Source organism: Camelus dromedarius, chromosome Y (genome assembly GCF_036321535.1).
Source record: "Camelus dromedarius isolate mCamDro1 chromosome Y, mCamDro1.pat, whole genome shotgun sequence".
In the NCBI taxonomy this organism is placed as follows: Eukaryota; Metazoa; Chordata; class Mammalia; order Artiodactyla; family Camelidae; genus Camelus; species Camelus dromedarius.
Genome location: NC_087473.1, coordinates 9,494,298 through 9,518,833, shown reverse-complemented (window position 1 = coordinate 9,518,833; position 24,536 = coordinate 9,494,298).

Genomic DNA, 24,536 nt, shown 5'->3' with positions numbered 1-24,536 from the left:
ATATCCAACTCTTTTTTCCAAAGAAAACTGCAGGAACTTCAAATTGGCACTTCGAAACACAGTGAGAAACGAGAGTAAATGTTTTTCTTGCCAACCGGTCCATATTGCTAGATGAAAGAATGTCTCGCCACATGCTCAGTTCTGATATATAACAGTGTGTGAAACCCGTTCTTCACCTAGTTTTGTTGGGAACACGAATTGTCTATTCAGTTGCAAAAAACACTTCATAAATTTTTATGGGGAGGTACAATTTCCAACTCAATTTGCCACTGAAAACTGCAGGAATTTCATAGTGGCACTTGGAATCAGACTGAGAAAGGAGAGTAAATATTTTTGTTGACAACCGATCCATTTGTTCTAGATGAACTAACGTCTATCCACATGCTCACATCTGAGATATAAATGAGTTTGAAAGCAGTCCTTCACCTGGTTTTTTGGGAACTCAAGCTTTCTCATCAGTAGCAAAATACATTCCTTACATATATACAGAGTGATAGAGGTTCCAGCATGATTTTCCTGTAAAAATCGCAGAAATTTCAAAGCGGCTCTAGGAAACTGACTGAGAAACCAGAGTAAAATTTCTACTGCAAACCGTTCACTTTGTCCCAGATGAACGAACATCTCTCCACATGCTCAGTTCTGATATGAAATTGTGTGTGAAGGCCGTCCTTAAACTAGCTTGTTGGAACACAAAGATACTTTAAGTTTGCAAAGTGCACTCCATACATATACAAGGGTAGATACTAGCTCCAACTCGCTTTTCCACTGAAAACTGCAAGAAATTCTAAGCAGCAAATTTTCCCTTGCAAACTCTTCCATTTGCGATATATGAATGAACGTCTCTCCATATGCTCAGGTCTGAGATATAATTGTGTTTGAAAGCAGTCCTTCACCTGAGTTTTCGGGAACACAAAAATTCTCATCAGTAGCAAACTACCCTCCATACCTATAGATACAGGGAGGTAGAGTTTGCAACTCGGTTTTCCTGTAAGAATTGCAGGAATTTCAAAGCGGCTCTAGGAAACAGACTGAGAAACCAGAGTAACTGTTTTTCCTGCAAACAGTTCACTTTGTCCCAGATGAACGAACGTCTCTCCACATGCTCAGTTTTGATATGAAACTGTGTGTCAAGGCCGTCCTTCAACTAGCTTGTTGCAACACAAAGATACTTTAAGATTTCAAACTGCACTCCAACATATATATGGGTATTTAGTACTTTCAACTCGGTTTTCCACAGAAAACTGCAGGAAATTAAAGCAGCACTAGGAAACAGACTGAGAAACCAGAGTAAAAGTTTCTCCTGCAAAGCTATCTCATTTTGCCAGATGAAAGAATGGCTCTACACAAGCTCGTTTCTGAGAGATAGGTGTGTGTGAAAACCATTCTTCCCATAGCTTGTTTGGAAAACAACATTTGTTTTTCAGTTGCAAACTACAATGCTTACATATATCAAGGGAAAGAACAAGCCCCAACTCGGTTTTTCAGTGATAAATTCAGGAGTTTCTAATCATACAAGGAAACAGACTGAGAATGCAGAGAAAACGTATCTTCTGCATAGCGATCGCATTCTGCTAGATAAAAGAACTACTCTCCTCATGCTCAGATCTGAGGTATAGGTGTGTTTGAAAGCCATCCTTCAACTAGCTTGCAGGGAACACAAAGATACTTTAAGGTTGCAAATTACACAACATAGATATATATGGGTAGTTACTAGCTCCAACTCGCTTTTCCCCTGAAAACTGCAAGATCTTCATAGCAGCACTAGGAGACAGACTGAAAAACCATAGTAAATGTTTCCCCTGAATAGCAATCACATTGTTCCAGATGAAAAAACGACCCTCCATAAGCTCGCTTCTGAGAGATATGTGTGTGTGATAACCATTCTTCCCCTAGATTGTTGCGAAAACAACGTTTTTTCTTCAGTTACAAACTACACTCCTTACATATATCAATGGAAAGAACAAGCCCCAACTCTGTTATTCAGTGATAAATGCAGGTATTTCAAACCATACTAGGAAACAGACTGAGAATGCAGAATAAAATTATCTTCTGCAAAGCGATCGCTATTTGCTAGATAAAAGAACTACTCTCCACATGCTCAGTTCTGAGATATAGGTGTATTTGAAAGCCGTCCTTCAACAAGCTTGCTGGGAACACAAAGATTCTTTCAGGTTATAAATTTAACTCCATACATATATATGGGGAGGTTCAAGCTCCAACTCGCTTTTCCACTGAAAAATGCAGAAACTTCAAAGCGGCAAAGTTTCCCTTGCAAACACTTTCATATGTGCTAGATGAACGAACGTCTCTCCACAAGGTCAGTTCTGAGATATATTTGTGTTTGAAAGCAGTCCTTCCCCTGGCTTTTCAGGAACACAAACTTTCTCATCAGTAGCAAACTACCCTCCATACATATATATATAGGGAGGTAAAGGTTGCAACTCGGTTTTCCCGTAAAAACTGCAGGAAGGAAAGCAGCAGTAGGAAACAGACTGAGAAACCAGACATAATATTAATCCCTGCAAACCTTTAACATTTTCCTAGATGAACGAACATCTTTTCAAATGCTCATCTCTGTTATTTAACAGGGCATGGAACCCGTCCTTCACCTAGTTTGTTGGGAACACGAAGTTTCCTTTCAGTTGCAAAAACCATGCATACATTTATATGGGGAGGTACAATCTCCAACTCGGTTTTCCACTGAAAACTGCAGGAACTTCAAAGTGACACTAGGAAAAACAATGAGAAAAGAGAGTAAATATTTTTCTTGCCAACCGTTCCATTTTTGCTAGATGAAATAAACTCTGTCCACATGCTCACATCTGAGATATAAGTGTGTTTGAAAGCAGTCTTTCAACTGGTTTTTCATGAACACAATTTTACTCATCAGTAGCAAAATACACTCCATACATGTATATAGGATTGTAAAGGAACCAACACGGTTTCCCTGTAAAATCTGCAGGAATTTCAAAGCGGCTCTAGGAAACAGACAGAGAAACCAGAGTAAATGTTTCTCATGCAAACAGTTCACTTTTTCCAAGATGAACGAACGAGACTCCTCATGCTCATTTCTGATATTTAACTGTGTGTGAAGGCCGTCCTTCACTAGCTTGTTGGAACACAAAGATACTTTAAGTTTGCAAACTGCACTCCGTAAATATATATGGTTATTTACTAGCTCCAACTAGGTTTTCCACTGAAAACTGCAGGAAGTTAAAAGCAGCACTAGGAAGAAGACTGATAATGCAGAGTAAAAGTAGCTTCTGCAAAGTGATCGCTTTCTGCTAGATGAAAGAACTACCCTCCACATGCTCAGTTCTGAGTTATAGGTGTGTTTGAAAGCCGTCCTTCAACTAGCTGGCTTGGAACACAAAGAATCTTTCAGGTTGCAAATTTCACTCCTTACATATATATGGGTATTTACAAGCTCAAACTCGCTTTTCCACTGAAAACTGCAGGAATTTCAAAGAGGCACTAGGAAACAGACTGACAAACCAGAGTAAAAGTTTCTCCTGCAAAGCGATCACATTGTGCCAGATGAAAGAACGACTCTCCACAAGCTCGATTCTGAGAGATAATTATGTGAAAACCATTCTACCCCTAGCTTGTTGGGAAAACAACGTTTTTTTTTTTCAGTTGCAAACTACAATCCTTTCATATATCAAGGGAAAGAACAAGCTCCAACTCTGTTTCTCAGTGATAAATTGAGGAATTTCAAATCAAACTTGGAAACCGGCTGAGAATGCAGGGTAATATTATCTTCTGCAAAGCGATCGCTTTTTGCTAGGTCAATGAACTACTCTCCACATGCTCAGTTCTGAGATATAGGTATGTTTGGAAGCAGTCCTTTAACTAGATTGTTGGGAACACAAAGACTCTTTAAGGTTGCAAATTAAACTCCAACATATATATGGGGAGGTACAATCTCCAACTTTGTTTTACAATGGAAACTGCAGGAACTTCAAATTTGCACTTGGAAACACAGTGAGAAACGAGAGTAAATGTTTTTCTTGCCAACCATTCCATATTGCTAGATGAAATAATGTCTCTCCACATGCTCAGTTGTGATATATTACAGTTGTGAAACCCGTCCTTCACCTAGTTTGTTGGGAACACGAAGTGTCTTTTCAGTTGCAAAAAACACTTCATAAATTTTTATGGGGAGGTACAATCTCCAAATCGATTTGCCACTGAAAATTGCAAGAACATCAAAGCAGCACTAGGAAACAGACTGAGATACCAGAGTATAAATTTCCCCTGAGAAGCAATCACATTGTGCCAGAAGAAAGAACGATTCTCCACGAGTTCCTTTCTGAGAGATAGATGTGTGTGAAAACCATTCTTCCCCTATCTTCTTGGGAAAACAACGTTTTTTTTCAGTTGCAAACTTCACTCTTTACATATATCAATGGAAAGAACAAGCCCCAACTCGGTTATTCAGTGATAAATTCGGGAATTTCAACTCATACTGGGAAACAGACTGAGAATGCAGAGTAAAGGTATCTTCTGCAAATTGATCGCTTTTTGCTAGATAAAAGAACTGCTCTTCACATTCTCAGTTGTGAGATATAGGTGTGTTTGAAAGCAGTCCTTCAACTCCCTGGCTGGGAACACAAAGATTCTTTTAGGTTGCAAATTTCACTCCATACATATATATGGGGAGGTACAAGCTCCAACACGGTTTTCCACTGAAAAATGCAGGAACTTCAAAGAGGCACTATGAAACAGACTGAAAAACCAGAGTAAAATTTTCCCTTGCAAACTCTTCCATTTTTTCTAGATGAACGAACGTCTCCCCACGTGCTCAGTTCTGAGATATAAGTGTTTTTGAAAGCAGTCCTTCCCCTGGCTTTTCTGGAACACAAGCTTTCTCATCAGTAGCAAAGTACCCTCCATATATGTATAAATAGGGAAGTAGAGGATGCAACTCGGTTTTCATGTAAAAACTGCACGAATTTCAAGCGGCAGTGGGAAACAGACTGAGAAACCAGACTTAATATTAATCCCTGCAAACCGTTAACATTTTCCTAGATGAATGAATATCTCTTCACATGCTCAGCTATGTTTTTTAACAGGGCTTGGAACCAGTCCTTCACCTCGTTTGTTGGGAACACGAAGTTACTTTTTATTTGCAAAAACACTGTATAAATTTATATGTGGAGGTACAATCTCCAACACGTTTTTCCACTGAAAACTGCAGAAACTTCAAAGTGGCACAAGGAAACACAGTGAGAAAGGAAAGTAAATATTTTTCTTGCCAACCGTTCCATTTTTGCTATATTAAATAACACTTATCCACATACAAAGATCTGAGATATGTGTGTTTAAAAGCAGTACTTCACCTGGTTTATCATTAACACAAGCATCCTCATCAGTAGCAAACTTCACTACATATAAATATATAGGGTGGTAGAGGAACCAACACGGTTTTCTGGTAAAAACTGCAGGAATATCAAAGTGGCTCTAGGAAGCAGACTGAGAATCCAGTGTAAATGTTTCTCCTGCAAACAGTTCAATATGTCCCAGATGAATGAACGTCTCTTCACATGCTCAGTTCTGATATGTAACAGTGTGTGAAGGCTGCCTTAAACTAGCTTGATGGAACACAAAGATACTTTAGTTTGCTTACTGCACTCCATACATATATATGGGTAGGTACAAGCTCCAACTCGCTTTTCCACTGAAAGCGGCAGGAAATTAAAAGCAGCACTAGGAAACAGAATGAGATACTAGAGTAAATGTTTCCCCTGCAAAGCGATCACATAGTGCCAGATGAAAGAACGTCTCTCCACAAGCTCGTTTCTCAGAGATATGTGTGTGTAAAAACTATTCTACCCCTAGCTTGTTGGAAATACAACGTTTTTTTCAGTTGAAAACTACACTCCTTACATAAATCAAGGGAAGGAACAAGCACCAACTCTGTTTCTCAGTGATAAATTCAGGAATTTCAAATCAAACTTGGAAAGAGATGGAGAATGCAGAGTAAAAGTATCTTCTGCAAAGCGATCACTTTGAGTTAGGTGAACGAACTAGTCTCCACATGATCATTTCTGAGATATAGGCATGATTGAAAGCAGTACTTTAACTTGATTGTTGGGAACACAAAGTTACATTAAGTTTGAAATCTGCACTCCATACTTATATATGGGTTGGTACAAGCTCCAACTCGCATTTCCACTTAAAACTGCAAAAACTTCAAAGCAGCACTAGGAAACAGACTGAGAAAGCAGAGTAAAAGTTTCTCCTCAAAGAAATCACATTGTGCCAGATGAAAAAATGACTCTCCACAAGCTCGTTTCTGAGAGATAGGTGTGTGTGGAAACCATTATTCCCCTAGCTTGTTGGAAAAACAAAGTTTTTTTCAGTTGCAAAATACACTTCTTACATATATCAATGGAAAAGACAAGCCCCAAATCGGTTTTTCAGTGATAAATTAAGAAATTTGAAATCATACTAGGATACAATCTGAGAATGCAGATTAAAAGTATCTTCTGCAAAGCGATTGCTTTTTGCTAGATGATAGAACTACCCTCCACATGCTCAGTTCTTTGTTATTGGTGTGTTTGAATGCCGTCCTTCAACTAGCTCGCTTGGAAAACAAAGATTCTATCAGGTTGCAAATTTCACTCCATACATATATAGGGGGGGGTAAAACTCCCACTCGCTTTTCCACTGAAAACTGCAGGAACTTCAAAGCGGCACTAGGAAACAGACTGAGAAACCAGAGTAAAAGTTTCCCTTGCAATCTCTTCCATTTGTTCCAAATGAACGAACGTCTCTCCACATGCTCAGTTCGGATATGTAACTGTGTATGATGGCCGTCCTTCAACTAGCATTTTGGAACACAAAGATACTTTAAGTTTGCAAACTGCACTGCATATATATATATATGGGTTGTTACTAGCTCCAACTCGGTTTTCCACTGAAAACTGCAGGAAATTAAAAGCAGCACTAGGAAACAGACTGAGAAACCAGAGTAAATGTTTCTCCTGCAAAGCAATAACATTGTGCCAGATGAAAGAGCGACTCTCCACAAGCTCGTTTCTGAGAGATAGGTGTGTGTGAAAACCATTCTTCCCCTTGCTTGTGGGGAAAACCTTTTTTTTTCAGTTGCAAACTACAATCCTTACATATATCAAGGGAAAAACAAGTCCCAAGTCGATTTTTCAGTGATAAATGCAGAAGATTCAAATCATACTTGGAAACAGACTGGGAATGCAGAGTAAAAGTATCTTCTACAAAGCGATCATTTTCTGCTAGAAAAACGAACTACTCTAAACATGCTCAGTTCTGAGGTATAGGTGTGTTGGGAAGCCATCCTTCAAGTAGCTTGCTGGGAACACAAAGTCTCGTTAAGGTTGCAAATTACACTCCATTTATATATATGGGGAGGTACAAACTCCAACTTGCTTCTCCAATGAAAACTGCAGAAACTTCAAAGCGGCACTAGGAAACAGACTGAGAAACCAGAGTAAAAGTATCCCTTGCAAAGTATTTCGTTTGTGCTAGATGAAAGAAAATCTCTCCACATGTTCACTTCAGAGATATATTTGTGTTTGAAAGCAGTCCTGAACCTGGCATTTCAGGAGAACATTCTTTCTCATCAGTAGCAAACTACTCTCCATACATATTTAACTAGGGAGGCAGAGGATGCAATTCGGTTTTCCTGTAAAAACTGCACGAATTTCAAAGCGGCACTAGGAAACAGACTGAGAAAGCAGACTAAATATTACCCCTGCAAACCGTTCACATTTTCCTAGATGAACGAACGTCTCTTCACATACTCAGCTCTGTTGTTTAACAGGGCGTGGAACCCGTACTTCACCTTGTTTGTTGAGGACACGAAGTTTCTTTTCATTTGCAAAAAACACTGGATACATTTATATGGGGAGGTACAATCACCAACTCGTTTTTCCACTGAAAACTTCACAAACTTCAAATTGGCACTAGGAAACACAGTGAGAAACGAGACTAAATGTTTTTCTTGCCAACCGTTTCATTTTTGCTAGATGAAAGAAAGTGTCTCCACATGCTCAGATCTGAGATATGTGTGTTTGAAAGCAGCCTTCACCTCGTTTTTCGGGAACACAAGCTTCCTCATCTGTAGCAAACTACACTCCATACATATATATAGGGTGGTAGAGGTTCCAACAGTGTTTTCCTGTAAAAGCTGCAGGAACTTCAAAGCGGCTCAAGGAAAAAGACTGAGAAACTAGAGTAAATATTTCTCCTGCAAACAGTTCAATTTGTCCCAGATGAACGAACGTCTCTCCACATGCTCAGTTCTGATATGTAACTGTGTGTGAAGGCCGTCCTTCAACTAGCTTGTTGGAACACAAACATACTTTAAGTTTGCAAACTGCACTCCATACATATATATGGGTAGTTACAACCTCCAACACGCTTTTCCACTGAAAAATGCAAGAATTTCATTGCAGCCCTAGGAAACAGAGAAACCAGAGTAAAAGTTTCTCCTCAAAGCAATCACATTGTGCCAGTTGTAAGAATGACCCACCACAAGCTCGTTTCTGAGAGATAGGTGTGTGTGGAAACCATTCTTCCCCTAGCTTGTTGGAAAAAAAAACGTTTCTTTTCTGTTGCAAACAAAACTCCTTACAGATATCAAGGGAAAGGACAATGCCCAACTCGGTTTATCAGTGATAAATTCAGGAATTTCAAATCATACTAGGAAACAGACTGAGAATGGAGAGTCAAAGCATTTTCTGCAAAGCAATTGCTTTTTGCTAGGTGAAAGAATTACACTCCACATGCTCAGTTCTGAGTTATAGGTGTGTTTGAAAGCCGTCCTTCAACTAGCTGGCTTGGAAAACAAAGATTCTTTCAGGTTGAAAATTTCTCTCCATACATGTATAAGGGGAGGTACAAACTACCACTCACTTTTTCACTGAAACCTGCAGGAACTTCAAAGCGGCACTTGAAAACATATTGAGAAACCAGAGTAAAAGTTTCCCTTGCAAACTCTTCCATTTTTTCTAGATTAACAAACGTCTCTCCACATGCTCAGTTCTGATATGTAACTGTGTGTGAAGGCCGTCCTTCAACTAGCTTGTTGGAACACAAAGATTCTTTAAGTTTGGAAACTGCACTCCATACATATATATGGGTAGGTACTAGCTCCAACTCGCTTTTCCACTGAAAACGGCAGGAAATTAAAAGCAGCACTAGGAAACAGAATGAGATACTAGAGTAAATGTTTCCCCTGCAAAGCGATCACATAGTGCCAGATGAAAGAACGTCTCTCCACAAGCTCGTTTCTCAGAGATATGTGTGTGTAAAAACTATTCTACCCCGAGCTTGTTGGAAATACAACGTTTTTTTCATTTGCATACTACACTCCTTACATAAATCAAGGGAAAGAACAAGCACCAACTCTGTTTCTCAGTGATAAATTCAGGAATTTCAAATCAAACTTGGAAAGAGATGGAGAATGCAGAGTAAAATTATCTTCTTCAAAGCGATCACTTTGAGTTAGGTGAACGAACTAGTCTCCACATGATCATTTCTGAGATATAGGCATGATTGAAAGCAGTACTTTAACTTGCTTGTTGGGAACACAAAGTTACATTAAGTTTGAAAACTGCACTACATACATATATATGGGTTGGTACAAGCTCCAACTCGCATTTCCACTTAAAACTGCAAAAACTTCAAAGCACCACTAGGAAACAGACTGAGAAAGCAGAGTAAAAGTTTCTCCTCAAAGAAATCACATTGTGCCAGATGAAAAATGACTCTTCACAAGCTCGTTTCTGAGAGATAGGTGTGTGTGGAAACCATTATTCCCCTAGTTTGTTGGAAAAACAAAGATTTTTTCAGTTGCAAAATACACTTCTTACATATATCAATGGAAAAGACAAGCCCCAAATCGGTTTTTCAGTGATAAATTCAGAAATTTGAAATCATACTAGGATACAGTCTGAGAATGCAGATTAAAAGTATCTTCTGCAAAGCGATTGCTTTTTGCTAGATGATAGAACTACCCTCCACATGCTCAGTTCTGTGTTATTGGTGTGTTTGAATGCCGTCCTTCAACTAGCTCGCTTGGAAAACAAAGATTCTATCAGGTTGCAAATTTCACTCCATACATATATGGGGGGGTACAACTCCCACTCGCTTTTCCACTGAAAACTGCAGGAACTTCAAAGCAGCACTAGGAAACAGACTGAGAAACCAGAGTAAAAGTTTCCCTTGCAAACTCTTCCATTTGTTCTAGATGAATGAACGTCTCTCCACATGCTCAGTTCTGATATGTAACTGTGTATGATGGCCGTCCTTCAACTAGCATTTTGGAACACAAAGATACTTTAAGTTTGCAAACTGCACTCCATATATATATATGGGTTGTTACTAGCTCCAACTCGGTTTTCCACTGAAAACTGCAGGAAATTAAAAGCAGCACTAGGAAACAGACTGAGAAACCAGAGTAAATGTTTCTCCTGCAAAGCAATAACATTGTGCCAGATGAAAGAGCGACTCTCCACAAGCTCGTTTCTGAGAGATAGGTGTGTGTGAAAACCATTCTTCCCCTTGCTTGTGGGGAAAACCTTTTTTTTTTCAGTTGCAAACTACAATCCTTACATATATCAAGGGAAAAACAAGTCCCAAGTCGATTTTTCAGTGATAAATCCAGAAGATTCAAATCATACTAGGAAACAGACTGGGAATGCAGAGTAAAAGTATCTTCTACAAAGCGATCATTTTCTGCTAGAAAAACGAACTACTCTAAACATGCTCAGTTCTGAGATATAGGTGTGTTGGGAAGCCATCCTTCAAGTAGCTTGCTGGGAACACAAAGTCTCGTTAAGGTTGCAAATTACACTCCATTTATATATATGGGGAGGTACAAACTCCAACTTGCTTCTCCAATGAAAACTGCAGAAACTTCAAAGCGGCACTAGGAAACAGACTGAGAAACCAGAGTAAAAGTATCCCTTGCAAAGTATTTCGTTTGTGCTAGATGAAAGAAAATCTCTCCACATGTTCACTTCAGAGATATATTTGTGTTTGAAAGCAGTCCTGAACCTGGCATTTCAGGAGAACATTCTTTCTCATCAGTAGCAAACTACTCTCCATACATATTTAACTAGGGAGGCAGAGGATGCAATTCGGTTTTCCTGTAAAAACTGCACGAATTTCAAAGCGGCACTAGGAAACAGACTGAGAAAGCAGACTAAATATTACCCCTGCAAACCGTTCACATTTTCCTAGATGAACGAACGTCTCTTCACATACTCAGCTCTGTTGTTTAACAGGGCGTGGAACCCGTACTTCACCTTGTTTGTTGAGGACACGAAGTTTCTTTTCATTTGCAAAAAACACTGGATACATTTATATGGGGAGGTACAATCACCAACTCGTTTTTCCACTGAAAACTTCACAAACTTCAAATTGGCACTAGGAAACACAGTGAGAAACGAGACTAAATGTTTTTCTTGCCAACCGTTTCATTTTTGCTAGATGAAAGAAAGTGTCTCCACATGCTCAGATCTGAGATATGTGTGTTTGAAAGCAGCCTTCACCTCGTTTTTCGGGAACACAAGCTTCCTCATCTGTAGCAAACTACACTCCATACATATATATAGGGTGGTAGAGGTTCCAACAGTGTTTTCCTGTAAAAGCTGCAGGAACTTCAAAGCGGCTCAAGGAAAAAGACTGAGAAACTAGAGTAAATATTTCTCCTGCAAACAGTTCAATTTGTCCCAGATGAACGAACGTCTCTCCACATGCTCAGTTCTGATATGTAACTGTGTGTGAAGGCCGTCCTTCAACTAGCTTGTTGGAACACAAACATACTTTAAGTTTGCAAACTGCACTCCATACATATATATGGGTAGTTACAACCTCCAACTCGCTTTTCCACTGAAAAATGCAAGAACTTCATTGCAGCCCTAGGAAACAGACTGAGAAACCAGAGTAAAAGTTTCTCCTCAAAGCAATCACATTGTGCCAGTTGTAAGAATGACCCTCCACAAGCTCGTTTCTGAGAGATAGGTGTGTGTGGAAACCATTCTTCCCCTAGCTTGTTGGAAAAAAAACGTTTCTTTTCTGTTGCAAACAAAACTCCTTACAGATATCAAGGGAAAGGACAATGCCCAACTCGGTTTATCAGTGATAAATTCAGGAATTTCAAATCATACTAGGAAACAGACTGAGAATGGAGAGTCAAAGCATTTTCTGCAAAGCAATCGCTTTTTGCTAGGTGAAAGAAATACACTCCACATGCTCAGTTCTGAGTTATAGGTGTGTTTGAAAGCCGTCCTTCAACTAGCTGGCTTGGAAAACAAAGATTCTTTCAGGTTGAAAATTTCTCTCCATACATGTATAAGGGGAGGTACAAACTACCACTCACTTTTTCACTGAAACCTGCAGGAACTTCAAACCGGCACTTGAAAACATATTGAGAAACCAGAGTAAAAGTTTCCCTTGCAAACTCTTCCATTTTTTCTAGATTAACAAACGTCTCTCCACATGCTCAGTTCTGATATGTAACTGTGTGTGAAGGCCGTCCTTCAACTAGCTTGTTGGAACACAAAGATTCTTTAAGTTTGGAAACTGCACTCCATACATATATATGGGTAGGTACTAGCTCCAACTCGCTTTTCCACTGAAAACGGCAGGAAATTAAAAGCAGCACTAGGAAACAGAATGAGATACTAGAGTAAATGTTTCCCCTGCAAAGCGATCACATAGTGCCAGATGAAAGAACGTCTCTCCACAAGCTCGTTTCTCAGAGATATGTGTGTGTAAAAACTATTCTACCCCTAGCTTGTTGGAAATACAACGTTTTTTTTCAGTTGCAAACAACCATCCTTACATAAATCAAGGGAAAGAACAAGCACCAACACTTTTTCTCAGTGATAAATTCAGGAGTTTCAAATCACACTTGGAAACAGACGGAGAATGCAGAGTAAAAGTATCTTCTGCAAAGCGATCACTTTGAGTTAGGTGAACGAACTACTCTCCACATGATCATTTCTGAGATATAGGCATGATTGAAAGCAGTCCTTTAACTAGCTTGTTGGGAACACAGAGACTCTTTAATGTTGGAAATTACCCTCCATTCATATATATGGGGAGGTATATTCTTTAACACGGTTTTCCAGTGAATAATGCAGGAACTTCAAATTGGCACTAGGAAACAGAATGAGAAACGAGAGTAAATGTTGTCCCTGCCAAACGTTCCATATATCTAGATGAAAGAACGTCTCTCCACATGCTCTGCTCTGATATTTAACAGTGTGAGAAACCCGTCCTTCACCTAGTTTGTTGGGAACACGAAGTTTCTTTTCAGTTACAAAAAACAATCCTTACATTTAAATGGGGAGGTGCAATCTCCAACTCGTTTTTCCAGTGAAAACTGCAGGAACTTCAAAGTGGAACTAGGAAACAGACTGAGAAACGAGAGTAAATGTTTCTCTTGCCAACCATTCCATTTTTGCTAAATGAAAGAAAGTCTCTACACATGCTCAAATCTGAGATATAAGTGTGTTTGAAAGCAGCCCTTCACCTGGTTTTTCGGTAACACAAGCTTTCTCATCAGTAGCAAACTAATCTCCATATATTTATGTAGGGTGTTAAAGTTTACAACACGGTTTACCTGTAAAACTGAAGGAATTTCAAAGCGGCTCTAGGAAATAGACTGAGATACCAGAGCAAATGTTTCTCCTGCAAACAGTTCACTTTTTCCAAGATGAACGAAAGTCTCTCCACATGCTCAGTTCTGAAATGTAACTGTGTGTGAAGGCAGTCCTTCGACTAGCTTGTTGGAACACAAAGATATTTTAATTTTGCCAAATGCACTCCATACGTATATATGGGTAGTTACTAGCTCCTACTCGCTTTTCCACTGAAAATTGCAGGAATTTAAGTGCGGCACTAGGAAACAGACTGAGAAACCAAAGTATAATTTCTCCTTCAATGCGATCACATTGTGCCAGATGAAAGAATGACTCCCACAAGCTCGTTTCTGAAAGATAGGTGTGTGTGAAATCTATTTTACCCCTAGATTGCTGGGAAAGCAACATTTTTTTTCAGTTGCAAACTACACTCTTTTCATATATCAAGAGAAAGAACAAGCCCCAACTCGGTTTCTCAGTGATAAATTCAGGAATTTCAAATCAAACTTGGAAACAGACTGAGAATGCAGAGAAAAGTATCTTCTGCATAGCGATTGCTTTGTGCTAGGTGAACGAACTACTCTCCACATGTTCAGTTCTGAGATATAGGTATGTTTGAAAGCAATCCTTCAACTAGCTTGTTGGGAACACAAAGACTCTTTAAGGTTGCAAAATAAACTCCATACATATATATGGAGAGGTACAAGCTCCAAATCTCTTCTCCACTGAAAACTGCAGGAACTACAAAGTGGCTCTATGAAACAGACTGAAAAACCAGAGTAAAAGTTTCCCTTGCAATTTCTTTCATTTGTGCTTGATGAACGAAGGTCTCTCCACATGCTCACTTCTGAGATATAAATGTGTTTGGAAGCAGTCCTTCACCTGGCAATTCGGGAACACACACTTTCTCATCAGTAGCAAACTACTCTCCATGATTATATATATAGGTAGGTAGAGATTGCAACTCGGTTTTCCTGTAAAAACTGCAGGAATTTCAAATTGACACTAAGAAATAGACTGAAAAACCAGAGTATATATTTCCCCTGCATACCGTTCACATTTTCCTAGATGAACGAACGTCTCTTCACATGCTCACCTCTGTTATTTAACAGGGCGTGTAACCCGTCCTTCACCTAATTTGTTTGCAACACAAAAGTTTCTTTTCAGTTGCAAACACACTCCATACATTTATATGGGAAGGTACAATCTCCAACCCGGTTTTCCACTGAAAACTGCAGGAACTTCAAAGTGGCACTAGGAAACACAGTGAGAAACGAGAGTAAATATTTTTCTTGCAACCGTTCCACTTTGCTAGATGAAAGAACGTCTCTCCACATGCTCAGATCTGAGATAAAAGTGTGTTTGAAAGCAGCCTTCACCTGGTTTTTCGGGAACATTAGCTTTCTCATCAGGATCAAACTACACTCCATAGATATATATAGGGTGGTAGAGGTTCCAAAACGCTTTTCCTTTAAAAGCTGCAGGAATTTCAAAGTTGCTGTATTAAAAATACAGAAAAAGAAGAGTATATATTTTCCCTGCAAACCGTTCACATTTTCCTAGATGAACGATCGTCTCTCCACATGCTCAGCTGTGATATTTAAAACTGTGTGAATCCCGTCCTTCACCTAGTTTGTTGGGAACATGAAGTTTCTTTAAAGTTGCAAAAAACACTCCGTACATTTATAAGGGTAGGTGAAATCTCCAACTCGGTTTTCCAGTGAAAACTGCCAGAACTTCAAAGTGGCACTAGGAAACAAACTGAGATACGAGAGTAAATGTTTCTTTTGCCAACAGTTCCATTTGTGCCAGATGAATGAACATCCTTCCACACGTTCAGATCTGAGATATATGGGTGTTTTAAAGCAGTCCTTCACCTGTTTTTTCCTGAACACAAGCTTTCTCATCTGTAGCAAACTACATTCCATACATATATATCGGTGGGTAGAGGTTCCAACACGGTTTTCCTGTAAAAACTGCAGGAATTTCAAATCTGCTCTAGGAAATAGACTGAAAAACCAGAGTAAATATTTCTCCTGCAAACAGTTCAATTTTTCAGAGATGAACGAACGTCTCTTCACATACTGAGTTCAGATACGTAACTGTGTGTGAAGGCCTTCCTTCAACTATCTTGTTGGAACACAAAGATATTTTAAGTTTGCTACAAGCACTGCATACATATATATGAGTAGTTTCTAGCTCCAACTCGGTTTTCCACTGAAAACTGCAGGAACTTAAAAGCAGTACTAGGAAACAGACTTACAACCAGAGTAAAAGTTTCTCCTGCAAAGAGATCATATTCTGCCAAATGAAAGAACGACTCTCCACAAGCTCATTTCTGAGAGTTAATTGTGTGTGAAAACAATTCTTCCCCTAGCTTGTTGGGAAAACAACTTTTTATTTTCATTTGCAATCTACATTCCTTTCATCTATCAAAGGAAAGAACAAGCCCCAACTCTGTTTCTCAGTGATAAATTCAGGAATTTCAAATCAAAGTTGGAAACAGTCTGAGAATGCAAAGTAAAAGTATCTTCTGCAAAGCGATCGCTTTGTGCTTGGTCAAGGATCTCCTCTCCACATGCTCATTTCTGAGATATAGGAATTTTTGAAAATAGTCCTTTTAATAGCTTGTTGGGAACACAAAGACTCTTTAAGGCTGCAAATTACACTCCATACATATAAATGGGGAGGTACAATATCCAACTCTTTTTTCCAAAGAAAACTGCAGGAACTTCAAATTGGCACTTCGAAACACAGTGAGAAACGAGAGTAAATGTTTTTCTTGCCAACCGGTCCATATTGCTAGATGAAAGAATGTCTCGCCACATGCTCAGTTCTGATATATAACAGTGTGTGAAACCCGTTCTTCACCTAGTTTTGTTGGGAACACGAATTGTCTATTCAGTTGCAAAAAACACTTCATAAATTTTTATGGGGAGGTACAATTTCCAACTCAATTTGCCACTGAAAACTGCAGGAATTTCATAGTGGCACTTGGAATCAGACTGAGAAAGGAGAGTAAATATTTTTGTTGACAACCGATCCATTTGTTCTAGATGAACTAACGTCTATCCACATGCTCACATCTGAGATATAAATGAGTTTGAAAGCAGTCCTTCACCTGGTTTTTTGGGAACTCAAGCTTTCTCATCAGTAGCAAAATACATTCCTTACATATATACAGAGTGATAGAGGTTCCAGCATGATTTTCCTGTAAAAATCGCAGAAATTTCAAAGCGGCTCTAGGAAACTGACTGAGAAACCAGAGTAAAATTTCTACTGCAAACCGTTCACTTTGTCCCAGATGAACGAACGTCTCTCCACATGCTCAGTTCTGATATGAAATTGTGTGTGAAGGCCGTCCTTAAACTAGCTTGTTGGAACACAAAGATACTTTAAGTTTGCAAAGTGCACTCCATACATATACAAGGGTAGATACTAGCTCCAACTCGCTTTTCCACTGAAAACTGCAAGAAATTCTAAGCAGCAAATTTTCCCTTGCAAACTCTTCCATTTGCGATATATGAATGAACGTCTCTCCATATGCTCAGGTCTGAGATATAATTGTGTTTGAAAGCAGTCCTTCACCTGAGTTTTCGGGAACACAAAAATTCTCATCAGTAGCAAACTACCCTCCATACCTATAGATACAGGGAGGTAGAGTTTGCAACTCGGTTTTCCTGTAAGAATTGCAGGAATTTCAAAGCGGCTCTAGGAAACAGACTGAGAAACCAGAGTAACTGTTTTTCCTGCAAACAGTTCACTTTGTCCCAGATGAACGAACGTCTCTCCACATGCTCAGTTTTGATATGAAACTGTGTGTCAAGGCCGTCCTTCAACTAGCTTGTTGCAACACAAAGATACTTTAAGATTTCAAACTGCACTCCAACATATATATGGGTATTTAGTACTTTCAACTCGGTTTTCCACAGAAAACTGCAGGAAATTAAAGCAGCACTAGGAAACAGACTGAGAAACCAGAGTAAAAGTTTCTCCTGCAAAGCTATCTCATTTTGCCAGATGAAAGAATGGCTCTACACAAGCTCGTTTCTGAGAGATAGGTGTGTGTGAAAACCATTCTTCCCATAGCTTGTTTGGAAAACAACATTTGTTTTTCAGTTGCAAACTACAATGCTTACGTATATCAAGGGAAAGAACAAGCCCCAACTCGGTTTTTCAGTGATAAATTCAGGAGTTTCTAATCATACAAGGAAACAGACTGAGAATGCAGAGAAAACGTATCTTCTGCATAGCGATCGCATTCTGCTAGATAAAAGAACTACTCTCCTCATGCTCAGATCTGAGGTATAGGTGTGTTTGAAAGCCATCCTTCAACTAGCTTGCAGGGAACACAAAGATACTTTAAGGTTGCAAATTACACTACATAGATATATATGGGTAGTTACTAGCTCCAACTCGCTTTTCCCCTGAAAACTGCAAGATCTTCATAGCAGCACTAGGAGACAGACTGAAAAACCATAGTAAATGTTTCCCCTGAATAGCAATCACATTGTTCCAGATGAAAAAACGACCCTCCATAAGCTCGCTTCTGAGAGATATGTGTGTGTGATAACCATTCTTCCCCTAGATTGTTGCGAAAACAACGTTTTTTCTTCAGTTACAAACTACACTCCTTACATATATCAATGGAAAGAACAAGCCCCAACTCTGTTATTCAGTGATAAATGCAGGTATTTCAAACCATACTAGGAAACAGACTGAGAATGCAGAATAAAATTATCTTCTGCAAAGCGATCGCTATTTGCTAGATAAAAGAACTACTCTCCACATGCTCAGTTCTGAGATATAGGTGTATTTGAAAGCCGTCCTTCAACAAGCTTGCTGGGAACACAAAGATTCTTTCAGGTTATAAATTTAACTCCATACATATATATGGGGAGGTTCAAGCTCCAACTCGCTTTTCCACTGAAAAATGCAGAAACTTCAAAGCGGCAAAGTTTCCCTTGCAAACACTTTCATATGTGCTAGATGAACGAACGTCTCTCCACAAGGTCAGTTCTGAGATATATTTGTGTTTGAAAGCAGTCCTTCCCCTGGCTTTTCAGGAACACAAACTTTCTCATCAGTAGCAAACTACCCTCCATACATATATATATAGGGAGGTAAAGGTTGCAACTCGGTTTTCCCGTAAAAACTGCAGGAAGGAAAGCAGCAGTAGGAAACAGACTGAGAAACCAGACATAATATTAATCCCTGCAAACCTTTAACATTTTCCTAGATGAACGAACATCTTTTCAAATGCTCATCTCTGTTATTTAACAGGGCATGGAACCCGTCCTTCACCTAGTTTGTTGGGAACACGAAGTTTCCTTTCAGTTGCAAAAACCATGCATACATTTATATGGGGAGGTACAATCTCCAACTCGGTTTTCCACTGAAAACTGCAGGAACTTCAAAGTGACACTAGGAAAAACAATGAGAAAAGAGAGTAAATATTTTTCTTGCCAACCGTTCCATTTTTGCTAGATGAAATAAACTCTGTCCACATGCTCACATCTGAGATATAAGTGTGTTTGAAAGCAGTCTTTCAACTGGTTTTTCATGAACACAATTTTACTCATCAGTAGCAAAATACACTCCATACATGTATATAGGATTGTAAAGGAACCAACACGGTTTCCCTGTAAAATCTGCAGGAATTTCAAAGCGGCTCTAGGAAACAGACAGAGAAACCAGAGTAAATGTTTCTCATGCAAACAGTTCACTTTTTCCAAGATGAACGAACGAGACTCCTCATGCTCATTTCTGATATTTAACTGTGTGTGAAGGCCGTCCTTCACTAGCTTGTTGGAACACAAAGATACTTTAAGTTTGCAAACTGCACTCCGTAAATATATATGGTTATTTACTAGCTCCAACTAGGTTTTCCACTGAAAACTGCAGGAAGTTAAAAGCAGCACTAGGAAGAAGACTGATAATGCAGAGTAAAAGTAGCTTCTGCAAAGTGATCGCTTTCTGCTAGATGAAAGAACTACCCTCCACATGCTCAGTTCTGAGTTATAGGTGTGTTTGAAAGCCGTCCTTCAACTAGCTGGCTTGGAACACAAAGAATCTTTCAGGTTGCAAATTTCACTCCTTACATATATATGGGTATTTACAAGCTCAAACTCGCTTTTCCACTGAAAACTGCAGGAATTTCAAAGAGGCACTAGGAAACAGACTGACAAACCAGAGTAAAAGTTTCTCCTGCAAAGCGATCACATTGTGCCAGATGAAAGAACGACTCTCCACAAGCTCGATTCTGAGAGATAATTATGTGAAAACCATTCTACCCCTAGCTTGTTGGGAAAACAACGTTTTTTTTTTTCCAGTTGCAAACTACAATCCTTTCATATATCAAGGGAAAGAACAAGCTCCAACTCTGTTTCTCAGTGATAAATTGAGGAATTTCAAATCAAACTTGGAAACCGGCTGAGAATGCAGGGTAATAGTATCTTCTGTAAAGCGATCGCTTTTTGCTAGGTCAATGAACTACTCTCCACATGCTCTTTTCTGAGATATAGGTATGTTTGAAAGCAGTCCTTTAACTAGATTGTTGGGAACACAAAGACTCTTTAAGGTTGCAAATTAAACTCCAACATATATATGGGGAGGTACAATCTCCAACTCTGTTTTACAATGGAAACTGCAGGAACTTCAAATTTGCACTTGGAAACACAGTGAGAAACGAGAGTAAATGTTTTTCTTGCCAACCATTCCATATTGCTAGATGAAATAACGTCTCTCCACATGCTCAGTTGTGATATATTACAGTTGTGAAACCCGTCCTTCACCTAGTTTGTTGGGAACACGAAGTGTCTTTTCAGTTGCAAAAAACACTTCATAAATTTTTATGGGGAGGTACAATCTCCAAATCGATTTGCCACTGAAAATTGCAAGAACATCAAAGCAGCACTAGGAAACAGACTGAGATACCAGAGTATAAATTTCCCCTGAGAAGCAATCACATTGTGCCAGAAGAAAGAACGATTCTCCACGAGTTCCTTTCTGAGAGATAGATGTGTGTGAAAACCATTCTTCCCCTATCTTCTTGGGAAAACAACGTTTTTTTTTCAGTTGCAAACTACACTCTTTACATATATCAATGGAAAGAACAAGCCCCAACTCGGTTATTCAGTGATAAATTCGGGAATTTCAACTCATACTGGGAAACAGACTGAGAATGCAGAGTAAAGGTATCTTCTGCAAATCGATCGCTTTTTGCTAGATAAAAGAACTGCTCTTCACATTCTCAGTTGTGAGATATAGGTGTGTTTGAAAGCAGTCCTTCAACTCCCTGGCTGGGAACACAAAGATTCTTTTAGGTTGCAAATTTCACTCCATACATATATATGGGGAGGTACAAGCTCCAACACGGTTTTCCACTGAAAAATGCAGGAACTTCAAAGAGGCACTATGAAACAGACTGAAAAACCAGAGTAAAATTTTCCCTTGCAAACTCTTCCATTTTTTCTAGATGAACGAACGTCTCTCCACATGCTCAGTTCTGAGATATAAGTGTTTTTGAAAGCAGTCCTTCCCCTGGCTTTTCTGGAACACAAGCTTTCTCATCAGTAGCAAAGTACCCTCCATATATGTATAAATAGGGAAGTAGAGGATGCAACTCGGTTTTCATGTAAAAACTGCACGAATTTCAAGCGGCAGTAGGAAACAGACTGAGAAACCAGACTTAATATTAATCCCTGCAAACCGTTAACATTTTCCTAGATGAATGAATATCTCTTCACATGCTCAGCTATGTTTTTTAACAGGGCTTGGAACCAGTCCTTCACCTAGTTTGTTGGGAACACGAAGTTACTTTTCAGTTGCAAAAACACTGTATAAATTTATATGTGGAGGTACAATCTCCAACTCGTTTTTCCACTGAAAACTGCAGGAACTTCAAAGTGGCACAAGGAAACACAGTGAGAAAGGAAATTAAATATTTTTCTTGCCAACCGTTCCATTTTTGCTATATTAAATAACACCTATCCACATACAAAGATCTGAGATATGTGTGTTTAAAAGCAGTCCTTCACCTGGTTTATCATTAACACAAGCATCCTCATCAGTAGCAAACTTCACTACATATAAATATATAGGGTGGTAGAGGAACCAACACGGTTTTCCGGTAAAAACTGCAGGAATATCAAAGTGGCTCTAGGAAGCAGACTGAGAATCCAGTGTAAATGTTTCTCCTGCAAACAGTTCAATTTGTCCCAGATGAATGAACGTCTCTTCACATGCTCAGTTCTGATATGTAACAGTGTGTGAAGGCTGCCTTAAACAAGATTGATGGAACACAAAGATACTTTAGTTTGCTTACTGCACTCCATACATATATATGGGTAGGTACAAGCTCCAACTCGCTTTTCCACTGAAAACGGCAGGAAATTAAAAGCAGCACTAGGAAACAGAATGAGATACTAGAGTAAATGTTTCCCCTGCAAAGCGATCACATAGTGCCAGATGAAAGAACGTCTCTCCACAAGCTCGTTTCTCAGAGATATGTGTGTGTAAAAACTATTCTACCCCTAGCTTGTTGGAAATACAACGTTATTTTCAGTTGCAAACTACACTCCTTACATAAATCAAGGGAAGGAACAAGCACCAACTCTGTTTCTCAGTGATAAATTCAGGAATTTCAAATCAAACTTGGAAAGAGATGGAGAATGCAGAGTAAAAGTATCTTCGGCAAAGCGATCACTTTGAGTTAGGTGAACGAACTACTCTCCACATGATCATTTCTGAGATATAGGCATGATTGAAAGCAGTACTTTAAATAGCTTGTTGGGAACACAAAGTTACATTAAGTTTGAAATCTGCACTCCATACATATATATGGGTTGGTACAAGCTCCAACTCGCATTTCCACTTAAAACTGCAAAAACTTCAAAGCAGCACTAGGAAACAGACTGAGAAAGCAGAGTAAAAGTTTCTCCTCAAAGAAATCACATTGTGCCAGATGAAAAAATGACTCTTCACAAGCTCGTTTCTGAGAGATAGGTGTGTGTGGAAACCATTATTCCCCTAGCTTGTTGGAAAAACAAAGTTTTTTTCAGTTGCAAAATACACTTCTTACATATATCAATGGAAAAGACAAGCCCCAAATCGGTTTTTCAGTGATAAATTCAGAAATTTGAAATCATACTAGGATACAGTCTGAGAATGCAGATTAAAAGTATCTTCTGCAAAGCGATTGCTTTTTGCTAGATGATAGAACTACCCTCCACATGCTCAGTTCTGTGTTATTGGTGTGTTTGAATGCCGTCCTTCAACTAGCTCGCTTGGAAAACAAAGATTCTATCAGGTTGCAAATTTCACTCCATACATATATAGGGGGGGGTAAAACTCCCACTCGCTTTTCCACTGAAAACAGCAGGAACTTCAAAGCGGCACTAGGAAACAGACTGAGAAACCAGAGTAAAAGTTTCCCTTGCAATCTCTTCCATTTGTTCCAAATGAACGAACGTCTCTCCACATGCTCAGTTCGGATATTTAACTGTGTATGATGGCCGTCCTTCAACTAGCATTTTGGAACACAAAGATACTTTAAGTTTGCAAACTGCACTGCATATATATATATGGGTTGTTACTAGCTCCAACTCGGTTTTCCACTGAAAACTGCAGGAAATTAAAAGCAGCACTAGGAAACAGACTGAGAAACCAGAGTGAATGTTTCTCCTGCAAAGCAATAACATTGTGCCAGATGAAAGAGCGACTCTCCACAAGCTCGTTTCTGAGAGATAGGTGTGTGTGAAAACCATTCTTCCCCTTGCTTGTGGGGAAAACCTTTTTTTTTCAGTTGCAAACTACAATCCTTACATATATCAAGGGAAAAACAAGTCCCAAGTCGATTTTTCAGTGATAAATCCAGAAGATTCAAATCATACTAGGAAACAGACTGGGAATGCAGAGTAAAAGTATCTTCTACAAAGCGATCATTTTCTGCTAGAAAAACGAACTACTCTAAACATGCTCAGTTCTGAGGTATAGGTGTGTTGGGAAGCCATCCTTCAAGTAGCTTGCTGGGAACACAAAGTCTCGTTAAGGTTGCAAATTACACTCCATTTATATATATGGGGAGGTACAAACTCCAACTTGCTTCTCCAATGAAAACTGCAGAAACTTCAAAGCGGCACTAGGAAACAGACTGAGAAACCAGAGTAAAAGTATCCCTTGCAAAGTATTTCGTTTGTGCTAGATGAAAGAAAATCTCTCCACATGTTCACTTCAGAGATATATTTGTGTTTGAAAGCAGTCCTGAACCTGGCATTTCAGGAGAACATTCTTTCTCATCAGTAGCAAACTACTCTCCATACATATTTAACTAGGGAGGCAGAGGATGCAATTCGGTTTTCCTGTAAAAACTGCACGAATTTCAAAGCGGCACTAGGAAACAGACTGAGAAAGCAGACTAAATATTACCCCTGCAAACCGTTCACATTTTCCTAGATGAACGAACGTCTCTTCACATACTCAGCTCTGTTGTTTAACAGGGCGTGGAACCCGTACTTCACCTTGTTTGTTGAGGACACGAAGTTTCTTTTCATTTGCAAAAAACACTGGATACATTTATATGGGGAGGTACAATCACCAACTCGTTTTTCCACTGAAAACTTCACAAACTTCAAATTGGCACTAGGAAACACAGTGAGAAACGAGACTAAATGTTTTTCTTGCCAACCGTTTCATTTTTGCTAGATGAAAGAAAGTGTCTCCACATGCTCAGATCTGAGATATGTGTGTTTGAAAGCAGCCTTCACCTCTTTTTTCGGGAACACAAGCTTCCTCATCTGTAGCAAACTACACTCCATACATATATATAGGGTGGTAGAGGTTCCAACAGTGTTTTCCTGTAAAAGCTGCAGGAACTTCAAAGCGGCTCAATGAAAAAGA